General features: G+C 44.0%; 1 protein-coding gene across 13 annotated transcripts in view; it reads left to right on the top strand.

Annotated features, from left to right (window-relative positions):
* The window catches only part of TENM4 (teneurin transmembrane protein 4), a 626,114-nt gene that overhangs the window by 266,940 nt on the left and 336,685 nt on the right, over window positions 1-22,489 (top strand). Inside the window, exon 1 of one of the 13 annotated variants that reach the window (XM_087895769.1) lies at window positions 5,042-5,105. The exons of the other annotated variants lie outside the window; for them this stretch is intronic. The gene's annotated coding sequence lies outside the window, so the exon portion shown is untranslated. Of the gene's footprint in view, window positions 1-5,041; window positions 5,106-22,489 lie in introns of those variants that run through there. 13 annotated transcript variants of the gene reach the window in all.

Genomic DNA, 22,489 nt, shown 5'->3' with positions numbered 1-22,489 from the left:
TAGGAAGGAAGGGAGGGAGGAAGGAGAGGGAGAGAAGGGGAAAATTGGGAGGGAAGGAGGGAGGGAGAGATAAGGGGAAATTGGGAGGGAGGGTGAAAGGAAGGAAGGAAATAGGAAAGAAGGAAGGAGAAAGGGAAGGGGGAAATAGGGAGGGAAGATGGAAGGAAGGAAGGAAATAGAAAAGGAAGGAGAGAGAGAGAAGGGGAAATAGGGAGGGAGGAAGGAAGGAGAGGGAGAGAAGGGGGAAATTGGGAGCGAGGGTGGAAGGAAGGAAGGAGAGAGAGAGAGAAGGGGAAATAGGGAGGGAGGGAGGAAGGAAGGAAAGGGAGAGAAGGGAAAATTGGGAGGGAAGGAGGGAGGGAGAGATAAGGGGAAATAGGGAGGGAAGGTGGAAGGAAGGAAATAGAAAAGGAAGGAGAGAGAGAAGGGAAATAGGGAGGAAGGGAGGAAGGAAGGAGAGGGAGAGAAGGGGGAAATTGGGAGGGAGGGTGGAAGGAAGGAAGGAAGGAAATAGGAAAGAAGGAAGGAGAAAGGGAAGGGGGAAATAGGGAGGGAAGGTGGAAGAAAGGAAGGAAATAGGAAAGAAGGAAGGAGAAAGGGAAGGGGGAAATAGGGAGGGAAGGTGGAAGGAAGGAAGGATAGATGGAAGGAAGGAAATAGAAAAGAAGGAAAGAGAGAGAGAAGGGAAATAGGAAGAAGAGGAAAAGAAGGAAAATTGGGAGGGAAGGTGGAAGGAAGGAAGGATAGATAGAAGGAAGGAAATAGAAAAGAAGGAAAGAGAGAGAGAAGGGGAAATAGGGAGGGAGGGAGGAAGAAGTGGGAGAGAAGGGGAAAATTGGGAGGGAAGGTGGAAGGAAAGAAGGAAGGAAGTAGAGAGAAAGGGGAAATTGGCAGTGAGGAACCAAGGAAGGAAAGATATTCAATAACCCATATATATCTCTTAACAAAATTATATTTCCTTGATATATCTTCCTATGTCCTCTGCATTTGTGAAGGCAGGTTTCCACCCTTGCGAAGTTCCTTTCAGGTTTTCTTACAGAAAACTGAACTGAGTTGAAGGGCTGCCAGATGCATCCCTGGCACATTCCTTAACCCACTCTGCTTCCGGTATCCAGGGGCTCAAGCTTCTCACCCTGAACAGTGCTGGAACGGTGAACGTTCAGAGGGAAAGAGAGAGAGAGAGAGAGAAAGCCACAGTTACACACACAGCCTGCAAAAACAAACAAAATGGAACAAAAAGAGCTTCACTTGATGGTTGCATATCATGTTCATCTGCTATTGAATCTCACTCATTCACAATGTGTAGAGTTATGGAGACAGGGAGAGACAGAGAAGGAGGGAGGGAGGGAGACAGAGAAAGGGAGGGAGAGAGAGAAAGGGAGGGAGAGAGGGAGGGAGGGAGAGAGAAAGAAAGAGGGAGGGAGAGATTGAAAGAGGGAGGAAGGGAGACAGAGGGAGACAGAGAAAGGGAGGGAGGGAGGGAGAGAGAGACAGAAAGAGGGAGGGAGAGAGAGAGAAAGGGAGGGAGGGAGAGAAAGGGAGGGAGAGAGAGGGAGGGAGAAAGAAACAGAAAGGGAGGGAGAGGGGGAGGGAGAGAGAAATGGAGGGAGGAAGAGAAAGGGAGAGAGGGAGAGAGAGAGAGAGGGAGGGAGAAAGAAACAGAAAGAGGGAGGGAGGGAGGGAGAGAAAGAGGGAGGGAGAGAGGGAGGGAGAGAGAAACAGAAAGAGGAAGGGAGAGAGAGAAAGGGAGGGAGGGAGAAAGGGAGGGAGAGAGACAGAAAGGGAGAGAGAGAGAGGGAGGAAGAGAAAGAGGGAAGGAGGGAGAGAAACAGAAAGAAGGAGGGAGAGAGAGAGAGAAAGATTGTTTTTCACACACACCCTGGTCACATGATCAAAATTCAGATGCTTGGCAACTGGTTCATACTTACGACCGTTGCTGCATCCCGGGGTCCCAGGATCCCCTTTTGCAACCTTCTCCCCTAGCAAAATCAACAAAGAAGCCAGGTTTCACTTAACAGCCATGTTACTAATTGAAACAACAGCAGTTGTTCAGCTAACAAAACGTGGCAAGAAAAGTCACAAAAAGGGTCAAAACTCACCTCACTCATTTCTCACTTAGCGACATAAATTTTGTGGTCGTATGCCGAGGACTACCTGCAGTTAGTTTTAATTGTTCAGCGGTGTCCGACTCTGGGCGAATTGTTAATAAATAAGACTTTCCAACCGTCGTCATCTCGGATTGAAGGCAGGCCACGAATTCCATTTGCAGGGAGAAGAAAAAAAAAACAGCAGGTTTACTTTTCCACAGAGGGCAAAACCCGAACGCCACCAGGAAGGCACCGAAGAGAAACGTTGCCTTAACTTTCTTTCACCGGGAAGAAGAACAAGCTGTTGAGTTACGCACTGTGTATTTTGATGTAAGCCTTTCTTTTTAGTCCGAGGGGTTCGGAAAGCAAATTAAAACCACAAAACCAATTAAAAAGACAGAAGAAAGGGATTCGGCTACCTTTTTAAACAAACTAGAAATCTGGGTTTTTTTACATTATATTTTACCTCTCCTGTTAGTTTGTCATAACTCCCTTCCTCCCTCCCTCCCTCCCATTTCTTTTTTCCTTCTTCCTCCCTTCTTCCTCACTCCCATTTCCTTTCTTTCTTCTTCCTCCCTTCTTCCTCCCTCCCATTTCCTTTCTCCCTTCTTCCCTTCCTCCCTTCCTCCCATTTCTTTTTTCCTTCTCCTTCCTCCCTTCTTCCTCCCTCCCATTTCCTTTCTTCCTTCTTCCCTTCCTCCCATTTCTTTTTTCCTTCTCCTTCCTCCCTTCTTCCTCCCTCCCATTTCCTTTCTTCCTTCTTCCCTTCCTCCCTTCCTCCCTCCCTCCCATTTCTTTTTTCCTTCTCCTTCCTCCCTTCTTCCTCCCTCTGTCATTTCCTTTCTTCCTTCTTCCCTTCCTTCTTCTCTTCCTTCCTCCCTCCCTCCCTCCCATTTCCTTTCTTCCTTCTTCCCTCCCTCCCATTTCTTTTTTCCTTCTCCTTCCTCCCTTCTTCCTCCCTCTGTCATTTCCTTTCTTCCTTCTTCCCTTCCTCCCTCCCTTCCTCCCTCCCATTTCTTTTTTCCTTCTCCTTCCTCCCTTCTTCCTCCCTCCCTCCCATTTCCTTTCTTCCTTCTTCCCTTCCTTCCTTCCTTCCTCCCTCCCTCCCATTTCCTCCCATTTCCTTCCCTTACTGCCCTTCCTTCCCTCCCTCCCCTTGCCCTCCCTCCCTAACACCCTCCCTCCCTCCCTCCCTTCCTTTTTTCTAATTTCCCCTCTGTTTTTCCTATTTATCTATCTAACTATCTATTATTCATCGATAGTTTTCTTTTGGGGGATAATTAGAACTGCAGAAAAAAACATGGCTACCAACCTGCCTTCCATGGAGGACCTGTATACTGCACGAGTCAAAAAGAGGGCTGTGAAAATATCTACAGACCCCTCGCATTCTGGACATAAACTGTTTCAACTCCTACCCTCAAAACGACGCTATAGGGCCCTGCACACCAGAACAACTAGACACAAGGACAGTTTTTTCCCGAACACCATCACTCTGCTAAACAAATCATTCCCTCAACACTGTCAAACTATTCACTAAATCTGCATAATCTCATCGTTCCCACCACCCATCTCCTTCCACTTAGGACTGTATGACTGTAACCTTGTAGCTGGTATCCTTATGATTTATATTGACTGTTTCCCTATGACCATCATTAAGTGTTGTACCTTATGATTCTTGATGAATGTATCTTTTCTTCTATGTACACCGAGAGCATATGCACCAAGACAAATTCCTTGTGGGTCCAATCACACTTGGCCAATAAATTCTTTTCTATTTCCTTTTCTTCTCCTTTCTTTTCCTTTCCTTTCCTTTCCTTCCCTTCCCTTCCCTTTCCTTCCCTTTTTCCTTTCCTTTCTTCTTTTCTCTTCTCTTCTCTTCTCTTCTCTTCCCTTTCCTTTCCTTTCCTTTCCTTTCCTTTCCTTTCTTTTCCTTCCCTTCCCCTCCTTTCCTTCTTTCCTTTCCTTTCCTTTCCTTTCCTTTCCTTTCCTTTCCTTTCTTTTCCTTCCCTTCCCTTCCCTTCCTTTCCTTCTTTCCTTTCCTTTCCTTTCCTTTCCTTTCCTTTCCTTTCCTTTCTTTTCCTTCCCTTCCCTCCCCTTCCCTTCCTTTCCTTTCCTTTCCTTTCCTTTTCTTCCCTTCACTTTCCTTCCCTTCCCTTCCTTTCCTTCTTTCCTTTCCTTTCCTTTCCTTTCCTTTCCTTTCCTTTCCTTTCCTTTCCTTTCCTTTCCTTTCCTTTTCTTCCCTTCACTTTCCTTCCTTTCCTTTCCTTTCCTTTCCTTTCCTTTCCTTCTTTCCTTTCCTTTCCTTTCCTTTCCTTTCCTTTCCTTTCCTTTCCTTTCCTTTCCTTTCCTTTCCTTTCCTTTCCTTCCCTTCCCTTCCCTTCCCTTCCCTTTCCTTTCCTTTCCTCCTGACACCACCTGGCCCTGCCTTTGAGCCTGTCTAGGCCTTAGCTTAAATCAAGGGAATCTCTCCATCTCCACAGGCTCCTGGACGAAGGAGAAAGGAGGAGGGGGGGAGCGCCACGGGGCGGGTCTTTCAAGAAAGGACTTTTCTAAGGCATCCAGAGAGAAAAGTGCAAATAATGAAAAACCCTGAGCCAAAGGGCAGCCCCCAAGGAGCAAGGCCTGTGCCGCCCCTCCCGAGCTTTCGGCTGGAGATTCCTCCAGGACCTCTGCAAAAGATAACAGCCTTGCTAAGAAGGGGGTGTTTCTTTTCCCCCTTTCCACCACCACCCCAAAAAAGGGGGCAGAGAGGGGGGCAACACAATGGCTTTGACTCCTTCCCTCAAATCGTGTGGTTTGCTTGCCAGGCTGGTGCGTTGTTAGTCCACAGACTTGCTGGATTTACAGAGACCCCCCCACCCTAAAACTCCTGCCACTGGGCTGCTCTGGAGTGGACCACCATGGGAAAAGCATCAGGAATATTTCTCAGCAAACAAGGCCGTTCGGTGTAGGCTTTAGGTGGGCCGAAAGGCCGTGAGAATTGCCGTCACCACCACCCCTGGAGCATCTGGGAGAGAGGTAAGCCTCTTGCTTTTGGGGAAAACGCCCGCCTTCCTCGCAATCCCCGGCTTTAAAAACCGAAGCGGAGATCTCCTTGTGGCCACCGGCTTTGGGATAAATCGGCGGTCGGGGCAAGCCGCAGCTGCGTAAATATTTTTGAAATCTGGAATTCGGTATCGGATTCCAGACAGATTTGTATACTGACTATTGGTCTGAATGGTACGGATTGCACTGAGAGATCAGCGGATATTTGAAAATTTCAGCTGGGTATTGGTAGCTCGCTCTGTCACTCCTCCTCTCTCTCCCTTTCTCTCCCTCACCCTCTTTCTCTCTTCCTCTCTCGCTCTCTCTCTTTCTTTTTTTCTGTCTGTCTCTCTCTTTCTCTCGCTGTATCTCTTGCCCTCTTTCTCCCTCTTTCTTTTTCTCTGTCTGTCTGTCTTTCTCCCTTTCTCTCCCTTTTTCTCTCTTTCTCTCGCCCTTGCTCTTTCTTTTTCTGTCCGTCCATCTGTCTCTTTCTTTCTCTCTCTCTCTTTCTCTCTCTCCCTCTCTCTCTTTCTTTCTCTCTGTCTGTCTCTCTTTCTCTCTCCATTTCTCTCTCCCTCTCTTTCTTTTTCTCTGTCTCTTTCTTGCTATTTCCCTCTCTTCTTCCTCTCTCTCACTCTCTCTTTCTTTCTCTCTCCTTCTTTCTCTTTCTCTCCTTCTGCCACTTTCTCTCTCCCTTTCTCTCTCTCTCTCACTCTCTCTTTCTTTTTCTCTGCCTGTCTCTCTCTTTCTCTCACTGTATCTCTTGCCCTCTTTCTCTCTTTCTCCCTCTTTCTCTCTCCCTCTCTCTCCCTCTTTCTTTTTCTCTGCCTGTCTTTCTTTCTCCCTTTCTCTCCCTTTTTCTCTTTCTCTCTCCCTCGCTCTCTTTCTTTTTCTGTCCGTCCGTCTGTCTCTTTCTTTCTCTCTCCCTCTTTCTCCCTCTCTCTCTCTGTCTCCCTCCCTCTCTTTCTTTCTTTCTCTCTGTCTGTCTCTCTTTCTCTCTCCATTTCTCTCTCTCTCTCTCCCTCTTTCTTTTTCTGTCTCTTTCTCTCTTTCTCGCTCTTTCCCTCTCTTCTTCCTCTCTCTTTCTCACTCTCTCCTTTCTCTCTCTCTTTCTCTCTCTCTTTCTCTTTCTCTCCTTCTGCCACTTTCTCTTTCCCTCTTTCTCTCTTTCTCTATCTGTCTCTCTCTTTCTTTTTGTCTCTGATTCTCTCACACACACATACAGAGAGAGAGAGAGAGATTATGGAAATTGCTAGATTTGATATTTGCACTTAGAAGATTGATTGGTTTCTTGGTTTGTTGTTTAGAAGTTTCCAAGTATCCAGTCCAGGGAGAATCTCGACTAGATGAAATCGGCAATATGCAACGAGAGGATTCTTGGTGGGTTGGGTTGCTATTTTGGGGTCCGTGGCTGGATTTTTCTGACAGATTTAGTGGACTTTGATATCCAAAGGAGAATTTTTGAGTGACCCCAAGAAGAACCCTTTCTCTGTAGTTGTCTCAGTTTGTGTAATGTTGAACTGACCTCTGTAAACTTATTGAGTCTGTCATTTGTACCTCAATAACTGTCTGGTTTGGCACAGCAACCAAACAAGACAGACACAGACTTCAGCGGATAGTTAGGACTGCGGGAAAAACAATTGCAACCAGCCTGCCTCTCATTGAGGACCTGGATACTGCACGAACCAGAAAGAGGGCTGAGAAAATATCTACAGACCCCTTACGTAGTCTCTTCCAACTTCTCCCCTCAGGATGCGGCTATGGGGCATTGCATGCCAAAGCAACGAGACATAAAGGCAGTTGAATCTTATGATTTATGATCTATGACTACCACTTTTTTGTTTGCATGTACACTGTGAGCTTCTGCACTGGAGACAAATTCCTTGTCTGTCCAATCACACTTGGCCAATAAAGAATTCTATTCTATTCTATTCTATTCTATTCTATTCTATTCTATTCTATTCTATTCTATTCTATTCTATTCTATTCTATTCTATTCTATTCCCTCTTCATTCCATTCCATTTATTCCATTCCACATTTTCTTTTCTATTCTATTCTATTCTATTCTATTCTATTCTATTCTATTCTATTCTATTCTATTCTATTCTATTCCCTCTTCATTCCATTCCATTTATTCCATTCCACATTTTCTATTCTATTCTATTCTATTCTATTCTATTCTATTCTATTCTATTCTATTCTATTCTATTCTATTCTATTCCATTCCATTCCATTCCATTCCATTCGCTTTTCATTCCATTCCATTTTCTATTCTGTTCTGTTCCATTCCATTCCATTCCATTTATTCCATTCCACATATTCTATTCTATTCTATTCTATTCTATTCCATTCCCATTCCCATTCCCATTCTATTTCATTTTCTATTCTGTTCCGTGCCATTCCATTCCATTTATTCCATTCCACATTTTATTTTATTTTATTAGTTCAATTTATATGCCGCTCTTTGTAAGCCACCCTATTCCGGAGACTCAGGGCGGCTTACAATGCGTAAGAATTCTATTCTATTCTATTCTATTCTATTCTATTCTATTCTATTCTATTCTATTCTATTCTATTCTATTCTATTCTATTCTATTCTCTCTTCATTCCATTCCATTTATTCCATTCCACATTTTCTATTCTATTCCATTCCATTCCTATTCCCATTCTATTCCATTTTCTATTCTGTTCCATGGCATTCCATTCCATTTATTCCATTCCACATATTCGATTCCTATTCCTATTCCTATTCCTACTCTACTCTACTCTACTCTACTCTACTCTACTCTACTCTATTCTACTCTACTCTACTCTACTCCACTCCACTCCACTCCACTCCACTCCACTCCACTCTTTCTCCTTACTTCTACGTTGTTTCTCTCCTTGATTAGTTTCCACCCATTGCTTCTTGTCCTGCCTTCAGGTGCTTTGGGGAGTAGCTTGATCCCATGGCAGCCCCTCAAATACTGGAATAATGCTACATTTAGGGTTACGGGAGTCACAGGTATGTGCTGCTGCTCGTGTGTGTGTGTGTGTGAGGGGACCTCATACAAAATACTTGCCACTTTAACTTAGGGAAGCTATTTTTTCCGCTTTCTCCTGTGTTTTGCATACGGCACACAAATTCCCTGTATTTTCAGGTTAATATATACAGAGACCGAGATATACTGTAATTATATAGGGTCATTATACGCATTGCTACAACAACAAACCTAACAATGGCCCAAAATGTTTGCACAATGTGGTATATACCATATTTTTCAGACTATAAGATGCACCTAAATTTACAGGAGGAAAACAAGAAAAAAATAGTTTTTGGCCCCGCGCATCGCGTTTTCGCCCTCCCCGGCCCCCAGAACCACTCTGCAGTCCTCCGCATAGTCCGTTTTCGCCAAAAACGTGCCTCTTTTTGGCCTACAGAGCAGGGGTAAAATCCAACAGGTTCTGACAGGTTCTGGAGAACCAGTAGTGGAAATTTTGAGTAGTTCGGAGAACCGGCAGATACCACTTCTGGCTGGCCCCAGAGTGGGGTGGGAATGGAGATTTTGCAATATACTTTTCCCAGGAATGGGGAGGGAATGGGGATTTTGCAGTATCCTTCCCCTGCTACGCCCACCAAGCCACGCCCACCAAGCCACACCATGCCCACCAAGTTACGCCCACAGAACCAGTAGTAAAAAAAAAATTGGATTTCAGCACTGCTGCAGAGTGCTTCTTTTTTTACTACCAGTTCTGTGGGCGTGGTGTGGCTTGATGGGCACGGCAGGGGAAGGATACTGCAAAATCCCCATTCCCATCCCACTCCAGGGGAAGGATACTGCAAAATCTCCATTCCCACCCCACTCCAGGGGAAGGATACTGCAAAATCTCCATTCCCATCCCACTCCAGGGGAAGGATACTGCAAAATCTTCATTCCCACCCCACTCCAGGGGAAGGATACTGCAAAATCTCCATTCCCACCCCACTCTGGGACCAGATAGAGGTGGTATTTGCCGGTTCTCCGAACTGCTCAAAATTCCCGCTACCAGTTCTCCAGAACCTGTCAGAACCTGCTGGATTTCACTCCTGTTCTGGGGGCCTGGGAGGGCGAAAACACAATGCATGGAGGGCTTGGGAGCCCAAAAACGGGCCCATTTCTTGGCAAAAACGGACCTTGTGGTTAACTGTGTTTCTGCAGGCCAGAGAGGGTGAAATCATGACGCGCAGAGGGTTCGGGAGGCCAAAAACGCCCATATTCGGTCTATAAGACCCACCTAAATTTTCATCCACTATTTTGGGGGGGAAAGGTGCATCTTATGCTCTGAAAAATACGGGTAACAGGCGAATCTTTGCACAAAATCCAGTTTTTTCCACCCCTGCTTTTTATGTGGGGGAGTCTCGAAGGAGACCTGCAAAACTGCCATTGTCTGGTTGGTGTGTTTTTTTTTTCCCTTCTTTAATTTTTTTCTTCCTTTTTTCTATTCATAACCGAACCTGGAAGTTTTTCACAAGCTACCCAGCTGTTAAAATTGGTTTATGAAGCCCAGCCAGCCAAAGCAAGAATAGCAACGGCTGAAGAATGAACTTTCCCGCTCTGATAATTCTGAAGCTGCGTGCCTGGCGCCCTCTTTGTTCCCCTTTTTGTGTGTGTGTGTGGTTTTTCGTTTTTGTGTCAGCCAGGTAGCCATGTTGCGTTTTAGTGGCTGCCCTCGGACAACGCCGATATCGGCTCAGATGAAAAGCATTGGCTGTGTTTGCACCGGATTAGTTTAACTTTCATTTAGGCAGGGGTCAGCAACCTGTGGCTCTGGAGCCGCATGTGGCTCTTTCATCCCTCTGCTACGGCTCCCTGTTGCTCAAAATATGCGTCACAACCGCCAATGTACGACACCGCCCGGGACTTGATTTATTGAACTTTTCAACCCCGGTAGGCCAACCATGGATAAATCCAAGAAAAGAAAAGTTTCAGAAGAAAACAGAACCGTTTAATTCAACTACATATGCTAATTTTGCATCTACTCAGGAAATAGTCAGGCACGGGAAGGGTTTTGTGGCTCCCGGTGTTTTCTGTGGAAAACGGGTCCAAATGGCTCTTTTGAGTGTTTAAGATTGCCGACCCCTGATTTAGGGTCTGGGGATAGCGTAGTATTTTATGCAAAGCCTGTCTCTTTGATTAATGTGGTGACTGATCAATTGATTATTGATTCAATCAGTAATCAATCGATTGATTCAATCAATAATCAATCATTGATTCAATCAATAATCAATCATTGATTCAATCAATAATCAATCAATTGATTCAATCGATTGATTCAATCAATAATCAATCGATTGATTCAATCAATTGAATCAATCGATTGATTATTGATTCAATCGATTGAATCAATTGATTGATTATTGATGAATTTCAGGTAGTCCTCAACTCGCGACCGGAATTGAGCGCCAGATTTATGTTACTAAGCGAGACATTTGTTAAGTGAGTTTTGCCCCCTGTTATGATTAGCACAGTTGTTAAGTGAATCACTGCAGTTGTTAAGTGAGTCACATGGTTGTTAAGTGAATCTGGCTTCCTCGTTGACTTTGCTTGTCAGAAGGTCACAAAAGGGGATCACGTGACTCCGGGGACTCTGCAAGCGTCATAAATATGAGCCAGTTGCAAGTCGATCACGTGACTTGGAGATACTGCAATGGTCGTAAGTGTGAAAAACGGTCGTAAGTCACTTTTTTCAGTGCCGTTGTAACTTTGGATGGTCACTAAACAAATTGTTGTAAGTCAAGGGCTTAACCTGTAGTGTTTTATGCAAAGCCTGCCCGCTTGATTTATTTTGTTGTGCGGTGGGTTAATTGATTGATTATGTGCCATTAAATCTGTGTCAATTCTTAGTAACCATTTAGATCAGTGTTTCTCAACCTCGGTAGCTTGAAGATGGGTGGACTTCAACTCCCAGAATCCCCCAGCCAGCGCTGCTGGCTGGGGGATTCTGGGAGTTGAAGTCCACCTATCTTCAAGCTTCCAAGATTGAGAAACACTGATTTAGATGGCTTAATGCAGGATGCAGGATGATCCTAATCTGATCTTCCAAGTTTTCCAGATTTTCTGTTGCTAAGTGAGACATTTGCGAAGTGAGTTTTGCCCCATTGTATGACCTTTCTTGCCCCAGTCGTTAAGTGAATTGTTGCACTCATTAAGTCAGTAGCACGGTTGTTAAGCGAATCTGGCTTCCCCCCCTTGACTTTGCTCGTCGGACGGTCGCAAAAGCAGATCACGTGACCCTGGGACACTGCAACAACCGTCATAAATACGAGTCAGTTGCCAAGCATCTGAAACTTTGATCACGTGACGGTGGAGATGCTGCAACGGTCGTAAGTGTGAAAAACGGTCGTGAGTCACTTTCTTCAGTGCTGTTGTAACTTCGAATGGTCAGTAAACGAATGGCTGGAAGTCGAGGACTACCTGGATATTGCAAGCTAAGCATTAGGATGTGGGGTCGATTTCTTAGCTCAGCTTTTCCTTGTTCCAAGAACAATCACTTACATTTCGTTTTGCTCCGCTTAAGTTTACACTGAAGTAAACGACACATTTTCAAGGAGCAACCTGCAATCTTCTAAAATAGATTAATAAGGTAATAATCAGGGGGGGTATCAGTGGTGAAATCCAAATTTTTTTTACTACCGGTTCTGTGGGCGTGGCTTGGTGGGCGTGGTGTGGTGTGGCTTGGTGGGCTTGGCAGGGGAAGGATATTGCAAAATCTCCATTCCCACCCCACTCCTGGGGAAGGATAGTGCAAAATCCCCATTCCCAACTCACTCCAGGGGAAGGATACTCCAAAATCCCCATTCCCACCCCACTCCAGGGGAAGGATACTGCAAAATCCCCATTCCCACCCCACTCCTGGGGAAGGATAGTGCAAAATCTCCATTCCCATCCCACTCCAGGGGAAGGATATTGCAAAATCCCCATTCCCACCCCACTCCAGGGGAAGGATACTGCAAAATCCCCATTCCCACCCCACTCCTGGGGAAGGATAGTGCAAAATCTCCATTCCCATCCCACTCCAGGGGAAGGATATTGCAAAATCCCCATTCCCACCCCACTCCAGGGGAAGGATATTGCAAAATCCCCATTCCCACCCCACTCCAGGGGAAGGATAGTGCAAAATCCCCATTCCCACCCCACTCCAGGGGAAGGATAGTGCAAAATCCCCATTCTCACCCCACTCCAGGGAAGGATATTGCAAAATCTCCATTCCCACCCCACTTTGTGGCCAGCCAGAGATAGTATTTGCCGGTTCTTCGAACAACTCAAAATTTCCGCTACCGGTTCTCCAGAACCCGTCGGAACCTGTTCGATTTCATCCCTGGGTGGTATTCACTTACTTTCCCTATCGGTTGGCAAATGTGCATTCGCTCACGCTCGCTTCGCTCTCACACACCACATCCATGCATGCGCCCGACATTCTGTGCATGTGCTTTACTGGCGTGCGCACCTTCCATGCATGCACCCAGCCTCAAAAACGTGCCAACTAGGATGGCATAGAGCTGGGGTGGGTGGGTGATTTCCGCTACCGGTTCGGGCAAACCAGTTCGGGCAAACCGGTTCGGGCAAACTGATCCGAACCGGCTGAAACCACCTCTGATAATAATATTGCTTCCATTGAGAATTTACAGGGAATAACCAATTCTGATCTTTGTACATTGTGCCTCTGAATATATTCTTTTTCCAAGACTTTCATGGCTGTCCTACCGAGGGCTAACAGAAGCAAAAAATTTCTGCCTCCTGCCACCGTTGAAACAGCTTTTCCAAATTATTTTCCCTGCCTTACAAAGCCAAGCTTTCTATGCATGTACTTAGGCTAAATTTTTAATCGGTATAGCAGTTAGGAATATTTTTTAAATGTTATTTGATTTGCATGGATGATGAATAGATAATAAAAGATGTTATGCGTGCATGTGTTATTGATTTAGAAGACTGATATACGGTTCCCCATAAAACATCTCAGAGTAGTTTAACAGTGAAATTTAAAAGGGATAATAAAGCAGCGGTAAGTTAGAACAGTTTTATAAAATGCAGTGACGTGACTGCAGTGTTCCCTTCGCTTACAAACTGCAGCTGGTGTAGCACGTAGGTTTGATTGATTGATTAGATTGGATTGGGTTTACACAGGGAGTCCTCAACCTTACGACCACAATTGACCCCAAAATGTATGCTATTAAACGAGACATTTGTTAAGTAAGTTTTGCCCCATTCTTATGATTGCCACATTCGTTACGTGAATGACTGCAGTTGTTAAGTTAGTAACACGGTTGTTAAGTGAATCTGATTTTCCCCGTTGACTTTGCCTGTCAGAAGGTCGCAAAAGCGGATCACATGATCTCAGAACATGACTGCAGCCATCAGAAATACAGGCCAGTTGTCATTTTGATCACGTGACGACGGAGCTGCTGTAGCATTCGTCAGTGTGAAAAACGGTCGTAAGCAGTGGTGGGATTCAGCCGGTTCATGCCAGTTGCGTGAACCGGTAGTTAAATTGCTGGGTGGCCCTGCCCCTCCCCACCCCACACCTTCCAGGAGTCTCCACGCACCCCATTTTGGCTCCGAGGTAAGTGCAGGCCCAAAACAGGGCACGAGGGGTGCAGTGCATTCCCCCCGCGGCTCGTTTTTGCTCCCAGGAGGTTGCAGGAGGAGGCCGAGTGCTGCCTGTCACATCCCTTGGCCACACCCACCATGGCCACACCCACCCAGCCAGTCATTAGGGCAGAGAACCGGTTATTAAATTATTTGAATCCCACCCCCTGGTCGTAAGTCACTTTTTTCACCACCGTTGTAAGTTTGAACAGGTCACTAAATGAACTGATGCAGGGGTGAAATATTCCCGGTTCGGACCGGATCACCTGATCCGGTAGCGATGGCAGCGGGTGGTTCGGAGAACTGGTAGCAAAAATCCTTGCCCACCCCCCACCCACCCCGCCATGCCCAGCTGAGCCGCGCGATCATCAGATACTTTTTTTAACTTGTAAAATAATTTTTTCTACAACCTCTCCGGCCGAAAAAATGCTTTTAAAAGTAAAAAAAAAAAGCCTCTGACGATTGTGCAGCTCAGCTGGGATCGTCAGAGGCTTTTAAAAGCATTTTTTTCTACAACCTCTTCGGCCCAAAAAATGCTTTTAAAAGTTTTTTTTAAAAAGCCTCTGATGATCGCAGGGCTCAGCTGGGATCGTCAGAGGCTTTTAAAAGCATTTTTTCTACAACCTCTTCGGCCGAAGAGGTTGTAGAAAAAATGGTTTTAAAAGAAAAAAAAGCCTCTGATGATCAGGCAACTCAGTTGGGATCGTCAGAGGTTTTTAAAAGCATTTTTTTAAACAACCTTTTCGGCCTAAGAGGTTGTAGAAAAAGTGGTTTTAAAAGTTAAAAAAAAAAAAAAAGTTGGCCACGCCCACTCAGTCACATTACCCACTCCACCAAGCCACGCCCACAGAACCGGTAGTAACAAATTTTACATCTCACCACTGAACTGACATAAGACATTTCGCTTGGAACGATGGAAGGATTTATATTCCTCCCAGACAACTGGTCATTTGCATTCTTTTAGAGAGTCCTTGAGGCCACTTGGAGGTTTGTCTGTGTCCTCAGGGTCACCTGAGTGGTGCAAATAGGTGTGGAGCCTTCTTGGAACGGCTGAAAGGACTGTGTTGTGGAGCTGTGCTTTCTGCAGGATGTCTCTGCAACTGTTCTGCCCCAGCTGCAGATTCCCGAGGATATTGACACACACCAATGGTCCTTATCAAATTTATTAAGTAGCAAGAATAAACCAAAGTCCGGCAAAGGTTGGCAACCAGCCGAGAAAACAAGATACAATAAGACTTTTCCAAAAATGCTCTGATGAGAATTACAAGTTGTTTCCAGCAAGAAACTTACTAAAGGCGTATGACTTAAATAGGCTAAGGGAGTGGCCAATTATCCTCAAGCCCTACTCTCAAGTAGACCTCCTCCTCCTGAGTAGCCACACCTGCCTTTTGGCAGCCCTGCGTGCCCGAGCATTGAGGAGAGGCTCCTCCACTTCGCTCTCTCCACTTGAAGGAGCCTCTGGAGGTTCTGAAGGCCCTGGCTGAGTCTCTGCTTCTGGCACCACATCCTCTTCAGCCTCCTCGCTGTCCAACGCGAGCGCCGGCTGCGCAGGCTGCTGGCGCGACACCACACCAGCCTCCTCGTCGTCGGGATCAGCCACGATCCGCGCAGGCCGCTGGCGGGCCACAACAGCAACACAGACAAATCTCCAAGTGGCCTCAACGACTCTCCAAAATGATGCAAATCACCAGCTGCCTGCTAGGAGTATAAATCCTTCCATTCCCCACCATCCAGTCAGAGCTGAAAAAGTTCTTGGATAAGAAGTGAAACATCTTAGGACTTCCTGTTTGCTGCTGGTCGCCGCCAGACGTTCCTTAGGGATCGTCAGCTTCCACTGCCTGTCAGAGCCGCCTTCACAACGGAACGGCGGCTCGAAAAAACTCCGTTCCCATGAGGAAACGGAGATAGAGCCGGCAGGGGTGGGTAGAACTCTCTGCAGAGTCCCAAAAGTTTTTCTTTTACTTTTGGGATGGAGCGGATGAGATGCCCCATATCCCCAGCCGTTGCTCCGGGCTTTGGGAGACCTCTGCTAATGCAGAGCCAGGCGTCAAAAGCAAGCTTGCGAATTTGACAGATTACTCAAAGAAAATGTGAGCTGGACCTGTAATACTGAAGCGCAAGTATTTTACTTATCTTTTAAAAATTACTTAAGAGAATAGAGGAAGAGAAAGAGGAAAAAAGTTTCTTTTTAAAATGGCGTCTGCCGCGGCTGGAGAAGAGTTTGAGAGGGAAAGTTCTTCCGTTTTTTATTATTACAATGTAGCGGAATAAATACCACTGGCTACATTTGTAGACAAAACTCCGCTCCTGTTTTTGTTTTTCTCTTTTTTCCCTGGAGGCTTGAGTGTTGCTGGCTGGAAGTCTTTTGTCTTGTTTTTTTTTTTTTCTTCTTCTAACAAAGCCTGCTTAGGCGGAAACATGGCACTGAGGCTTGTGAAGTCAGACAAACAAATAGGTGGGGGGGATTCCCCCACCAAGAATTTAAAGCAATATGTTTTAACTCTTCAGTCCCAGAAACCTGATTTTAATATAATAGAATTTCTCTTAGAGGAGATTGAAAGAAGGGATGAGATTGTGAATCAGCAACTTGAAAAATTTAAGCAGGAAACTAAGGAATTGGTGAAATCCAAGTTTGACTTTTTGCAGCAAAAAATTTTAAAATTGCCAGAATTCATGATTCGGTTGGATACAAATACTAATTTACTAGAGTCAAAAATGGATGAAATTCAAGATAAATTGGACAATAGAATTCAAAAAATTGAAAATGATTTGTTAAATATTCAGGATTATAGTTCAGAAGAAAAATTTAAAATGGATGCTGACCAAAAGTCTGGTAATGTAGAATATCTGGAACAGAGGATTCAAAAAGAGGTTCTAAAGATACAATATAATTTCACAGAATATGCAATAAGACTTAGAGGTTTGCAGGAAAATAACAGAGATGACTTAAGGAAAATATCTTCTGAATTTCTAGCTGGGATTTTAAAGATTCAACCTGAGGAAGTGTTTTGTAGGATTGACAGAGCTTATCGAATAAACTCTTGGACTGCCAAGCAAAGGCAATTGCCTAGAGATGTGGTAATCTATTTTTCAGATAAAGAAATTAGGAATAAAATTGTGCAAAATTCCTTCAATTCTAATTTGCAATTGTATGGAAGAAAGATTTGGATTTACAAGGAACTCCCACCTAAGATATTAATGGAAAGGAAGAAATTTGGCTTTCTGGTGTCTGAGTTAAAAAGGAGAAATATTCAATTCCGGTGGGACGTCCCAGTTGGTATTATATTGAGATATCAAGGAGAAAGATACCAGTTAAATACTGTTGAAAGGGCGGAAGAATTTTATCAAAATAGGTTGAAAATGAATTTAACGTCTTCAGATATAATACAGGATAAGCAGAAGGAGCTGGAACTAAAGACAGAGACTGTACCAGATAAATTGCCTTTGGATTTATCGGATACCCCAGCTGGATTATCTACAAATTTGAGAGAAGTGCCATCTGATTTTAATGTGATGACTTATCAAGGCAAGGACAAGCATGGAAACCAATTAGAGGATATACAAGGGATAAAAAAGAAATGCGAGACACAAAAAATTAGGATGGAGGTCAAACCCACAAAAAGAAAACAAAAAAAGAAATAGGTTGTACAAAAATAGAAATTTCTAACCCAAGCAACAGTGAAGCCAGTGATTTTAAAATATGAATGATTATGTGAAAACATAGAGGAGGCGACATATTGGTCAATATCATCCTGAGGATAGTGGCAGATCTCTGCATTGCCGTAATTTTGGGACATGGAAAGAGCCTCAAATTGATGGTTTTGAATTATCTATTTTGAAACTTCTTTTTGTGTTGATAAATATATTATAATTATCTTGAATTATAAGGCAAGAGAATCACATTGGGACATGCAGAAGATCGGGTTGTTACCCAATACGATGATGGAAATTAATAATCCTGATGAAACCCACAATTATTATTATATGGAATACAATTATAATGTCACTCGGGTGGTTGTTTTTACTTTTATATATATAAGAAGATGTTTACTACTGATGGGGGCAGATATGATTGGAGATCTTGAATAAACTGTTGCATCCGCAAGCTATGTCACCCTATTATGGATGTTGGTTTTAACAATCCAGTGGAAAGACTTCAAGAAGATATTATATGGACTATAAATTTAAAGTTATTGTCTTTTCTTTTTTTTATTTAGATATAATGGAATATATATATATATATATTTTTAAGTAGTGTGGGCAGTGAATTAAAGATATCAAGAATTGTTGTGTATGGTAAATTTGTAAGACAGTGGGTGAATAAGCTAGCTACAGACTGATTAGTTTAAGAAAAGGGATTTTTAAGTGATACATTTAGGGGAGTGGAGGAAATGGATAGAGTGGAATAAATGTTAAATTAGATTTTATGGGGAGCCCGCTTTGAAATGTTATTAAAGTAGGACTTATTGTATAGTTTTAAAGTGGAAGGTGGTTTTGAATTGTTGCAATAATGCATAGATATAAAACACTATTATGCTAAATTAGAGTTATTTTATAATAGTTATAGTATAATGTGTTTGTTTTTTTTTGTTTTGTTTTTTTTTCTCTTCTTCTTTTCTGAAATGTATGGATAAAGGGGGATTTATAATACTTTTAGTAAGTAAAGGTCAGTATTTTGAGGAGGGAGTAAGTAATCTGTTATGAATTAGGGTTTTTTTTTTGTTACGAAGAAGTCACAGGGGGGGAAGGGTGGGGAGGGGGGGTTAGGGAGGGGGGGGAGGGGGGGGAAAAAGGGGGAAAAATTTGTATTTGAAAACTTTTTCAATAAAAAAAAAAAAAAAAAAAAAAAGAAGTGAAACATCTTCAAAGAAAAAAACCAGAAAGTCCAGTTGCCTCCTGAAAAAAGCACCTTTGGGACCTGGATGACCGAGAAGCTCCATAGACACGTCCTTTGTCATTGTTTATATTTTGTTCTATTTCTTTACTTTTATTATTCTACTTGGTATCCCTTTGGTAGATGCATTCGGGATGTTAATAGAGCTGACATTTTACCACGGCGGAAGATTTGAAAGTGGAATAACCAGCAGAATCCCAACAGAAACAGCAAATTAAAATAAATGTCAAGGCTCCCAACATTCAATTTTCCTATTAGAGTGTGCCATATTTTGATTTAGAGAGCAAGGAAGTGAAAACGAAAATAATTAACCAGAATGTAAAATGCAATTTCTCAATGCATTCAGCCGAATTGCATGGTAAGGATTGTTCCACCATCAAAATTAAAAATAAAATAACAATGCATAGAGAGAATTTGGCATTTTAAGGAGGAGATTTGGCCTATCCATTCCTTGGTCAGTTATATTTCTACATGCAGGTAGTCCTCAACTTGACAAAAACAGATTAACAGAGTTGGAAGGGACCTTATAGGTCATCTAGTCCAACCCCCCACTCGAGCAGGAGACCCTACACCATTTCTGACAAATGGCAGTCCAATCTTTTCTTGAAAGTCTCAAGTGATGAAGCTCCCACAACTTCCAAAGGCAAATCTCTCAACGTTTGTTTTCCGGCAAAGAGCCCAAGAGCTGTTGCTGGTCTTTTAAGCCTTATCGGAGGGGCCAATCATCTCCTGGCCTTACTCCCGAGTCGTCCTCTCTGCTTTAGCTGCTCTTGCCTTCTGGCAGCTCTTCTCATGAGTGCATTAGGAACAGGCTCCTCCTGTTCCTCTGCCTCTCTGCTGTCAGCCTCTGGAGGCTCCAAAGTCCACGCATCACTCCCCGATGGCCCTGGCCCCATCTCTGCCTCCGACGCAGAGCCCTCATCCGGGCCTTCCCCAGCCTCCAGGACTGGCCCATGTTCCTCCCCAGCCTCCTCACTGTCCAAGTCCGCTGCCAGCTCCGCAAGTTGCTGGCGGACCACAACAGAGATTTAGCTTTGCTAGAAAGCAGGATTTCCTGCTTTCTCACAAAGCTAAACTCCGTTGCACAGCTGATCGTTGGAAATACCAGTTCGGAGGAACTGGTAGCTTTTTTTAACTACCAAACCGGTAGCTTTTTAAACTGTCGATTCAACCGAACCGGTAGCTAACTATCGGTTCGCCTGAACTGGTAGCTTTTTTTTTTTACTACCAGTTCGCCCGAATCAATAGTTTTTATCACTTCCGGTTCTCTTGAACCGGAGCGAACCAGTAGCATTTCACCTCTGCTTCCGTCCACTGATTTATGGACTACTTAAGGAGGCCGGTTTCTCCTCACCCCTTAATGGCTGCTCTTCATAATTCTCCTTGGCCAGATTCTCTGGCCAGAGAACATGACAGCCTCGCTGGGGAACAGCAGTATGCAAACGCTACTCCATAATTGATAAGAGGACATTTGCACTCTGTGTAGGCACACACACGTGAACTGAAGTCTACTAGGCAAACAGCACCTTTGTGGTTTCAAAAAAATTTGCAATGGTGACTTTGATTGAGTCGCCTTTGATTTAAGTAGCCGGTATATTTAGGAAGATCATTAAGGAAAGAATGGAAAATAATGGTGAATCAAAAAAAGTAGGGTATGAAAGATTTTCTTCGGGGCAATGTTTGTAGAAAGAACCTTCTAGAGAAGATTCATAGAATCATAGGGCTAGAAAGGACTTTGGAGGTCTTTTAGTCCAAACCCAAGGTCTTCCAATCCAACCTTCAATCTTCTGGTCCAAGCCCAGTTCTTCTAATTCAACCGCAGTTCTTCTAGTCCAACTCACAAAGGTCTTCTAGTCCAAACTGCAAGGTCTTCTTGCCCAGACCTTCTAGATCAACCCCAGTCTTCTAGTTTAGTCCTCAAAATCTTCTAGGCCAACCCTCAAGATCTTCTAATCCAACCGCAGGTCTTCTAGTCCAATCCCAGGTCTTCTCGTTCAGCTACAGGTTTTCTATTCCAACCCCATGTCTTCTAGTCCAACCCCCAACCTTCCAGTCCAAACCCTCAGGTCTTTTAGCCCAATCCCATGTCTTCTAGTCCAACCCCCAAGATTTTCCAGTCCAACCCCTGAAGGTCTTCTAGCCCAAACTGCAAGGTCTTCTTGCCCAGACCTTCTAGATCAACCCGAGTCTCCTAGTCCAGTCCTCAAGTTCTTCTAGGCCAAACGCCAAGGAGTCAAGGTCTTCTAGGCCAACCCTCAAGGTCTTCCAGGCCAAACCCCCAAGTTGTTTAGTCCAACCTCAGGTCTTCTAGTCCAACCCCCAGGTCTTCTTCTCCAAATCCCCAGGTCTTCTAGTCCAGGGGGTCTCCAACCTTGGCAACGTTAAGACAGGTGGACTTCAACTCCCAGAATTCCCCAGCCAGCTTTGTCTGGGGAATTCTGGGAGCTGAAGTCCACCTGTCTTAACGTTGCCAAGGTTGGAGACCCCCTCCTGTTCTAATCCAACCCCAGGTCTTCTAGTCAAACCCCCAGGTCTTCTTCTCCAAACCCCTTGGACTTCTAATCCAACTCCAGGTCTTCCAGTCCAATTCAACAAGGAAAAAGGAAATGGTGGTTTTAAGTTAGCAAGGGAAGTGGTAAGGTCCCAGGGAGACATAAAGAGAGAGAGGTTCAGAATAATCCTTGCTACCCAGAAAAATCCTAAGGCACAGGTAGACAACTCATAGCTCTTGGTGATCTTCTAACTTGGAAAATCCAAGATCATCCTATCAACATCAGCAGCAAATCAGTCATTTTGGGGCAGCATCAGTTGCTTGCAGTTGAGACAATATTAGTCTTCATTGGACTATCTGCTTCTGTTTTCACTAGCCTCCCTGCTCCCCCAAAAGTATTGACAACTTTGATTGGGCTTCTTCCAGTAATTTCAGTGTAACGTTACAAACCTGTTTACACTTCTAAAACGTGGGGTTATCTGGGAATTCGTTGAGTATTCCATGAGAATTCTGTCAGACCTTTTTGATATTCCGTAAGAATTCCGTGAGAATTTTTTGAGCATTCCGTGCCACGAATACTTTTGTGAGTATTCTGTGAGAGTTCCATGAGAATTCTTTGAGAATTCTTTGAGTTTTCCGTGAGAATTCTGTGAGTATTCTGTGAGTAATCTGAGAGAATTCTTTGTGTATTCTGTGAGAATTCTTTGAGTTTTCTGCGAGTAATCTGTGAGAATTCTTTATGTATTCTGTGAGAATTCTGTGAGTATTCCGTGAGAATTCTGTGAGAATTGTTTGAGTATTCCGTGAGAATTCTGTGAGAACTTTTTGATATTCCGTGAGAATTGCGTGAGAAGTTTTTGAGTATTCCGTGCCAGGAATACTTTTGTGAGTATTCTGTGAGTGTTCTGTGAGAGTTCCATGTGAATTCTTTGAGAATTCTTTGAGTTTTCCGTGAGAATTCTGTGAGTAATCTGTGAGAATTCTTTGTGTATTCTGTGAGAACTCTTTGAGAACTCTTTGAGTTTTCTGTGAGTAATCTGTGAGAATTCTTTATGTATTCTGTGAGAATTCTTTATGTGTTCTGTGAGAATTCTTTATGTATTCTGTGAGAATTCTGTGAGAATTGTTTGAGTATTCCGTGACAATTCTGTGAGAACTTTTTGATATTCTGTGAGAATTCCGTGAGAATTCTGTTCTGTGCTGCCTGGGGAATTCTGGGAGTTGAAGTCCACACCTCGTAAAAGTTACCAAGGCCGAGAAACACCAACCTACCCAAAGTTGCCATTAAAATAAAGCGACAAATGCAGCCTAGAAGCTTCTCCAAGTCAAAGCAAGCCCATAGCAGGAGGTTCAACTGAGTCCAGCCCGAATAACGGAGTAGAAGAA

Source organism: Pantherophis guttatus, chromosome 5 (genome assembly GCF_059756535.1).
Source record: "Pantherophis guttatus breed Tessera chromosome 5, ASM5975653v1, whole genome shotgun sequence".
Lineage (NCBI taxonomy): Eukaryota > Metazoa > Chordata > Lepidosauria > Squamata > Colubridae > Pantherophis > Pantherophis guttatus.
Note: the sequence above shows the minus strand (reverse complement) of the source record. Positions and strands in the feature narration are given on the sequence as shown.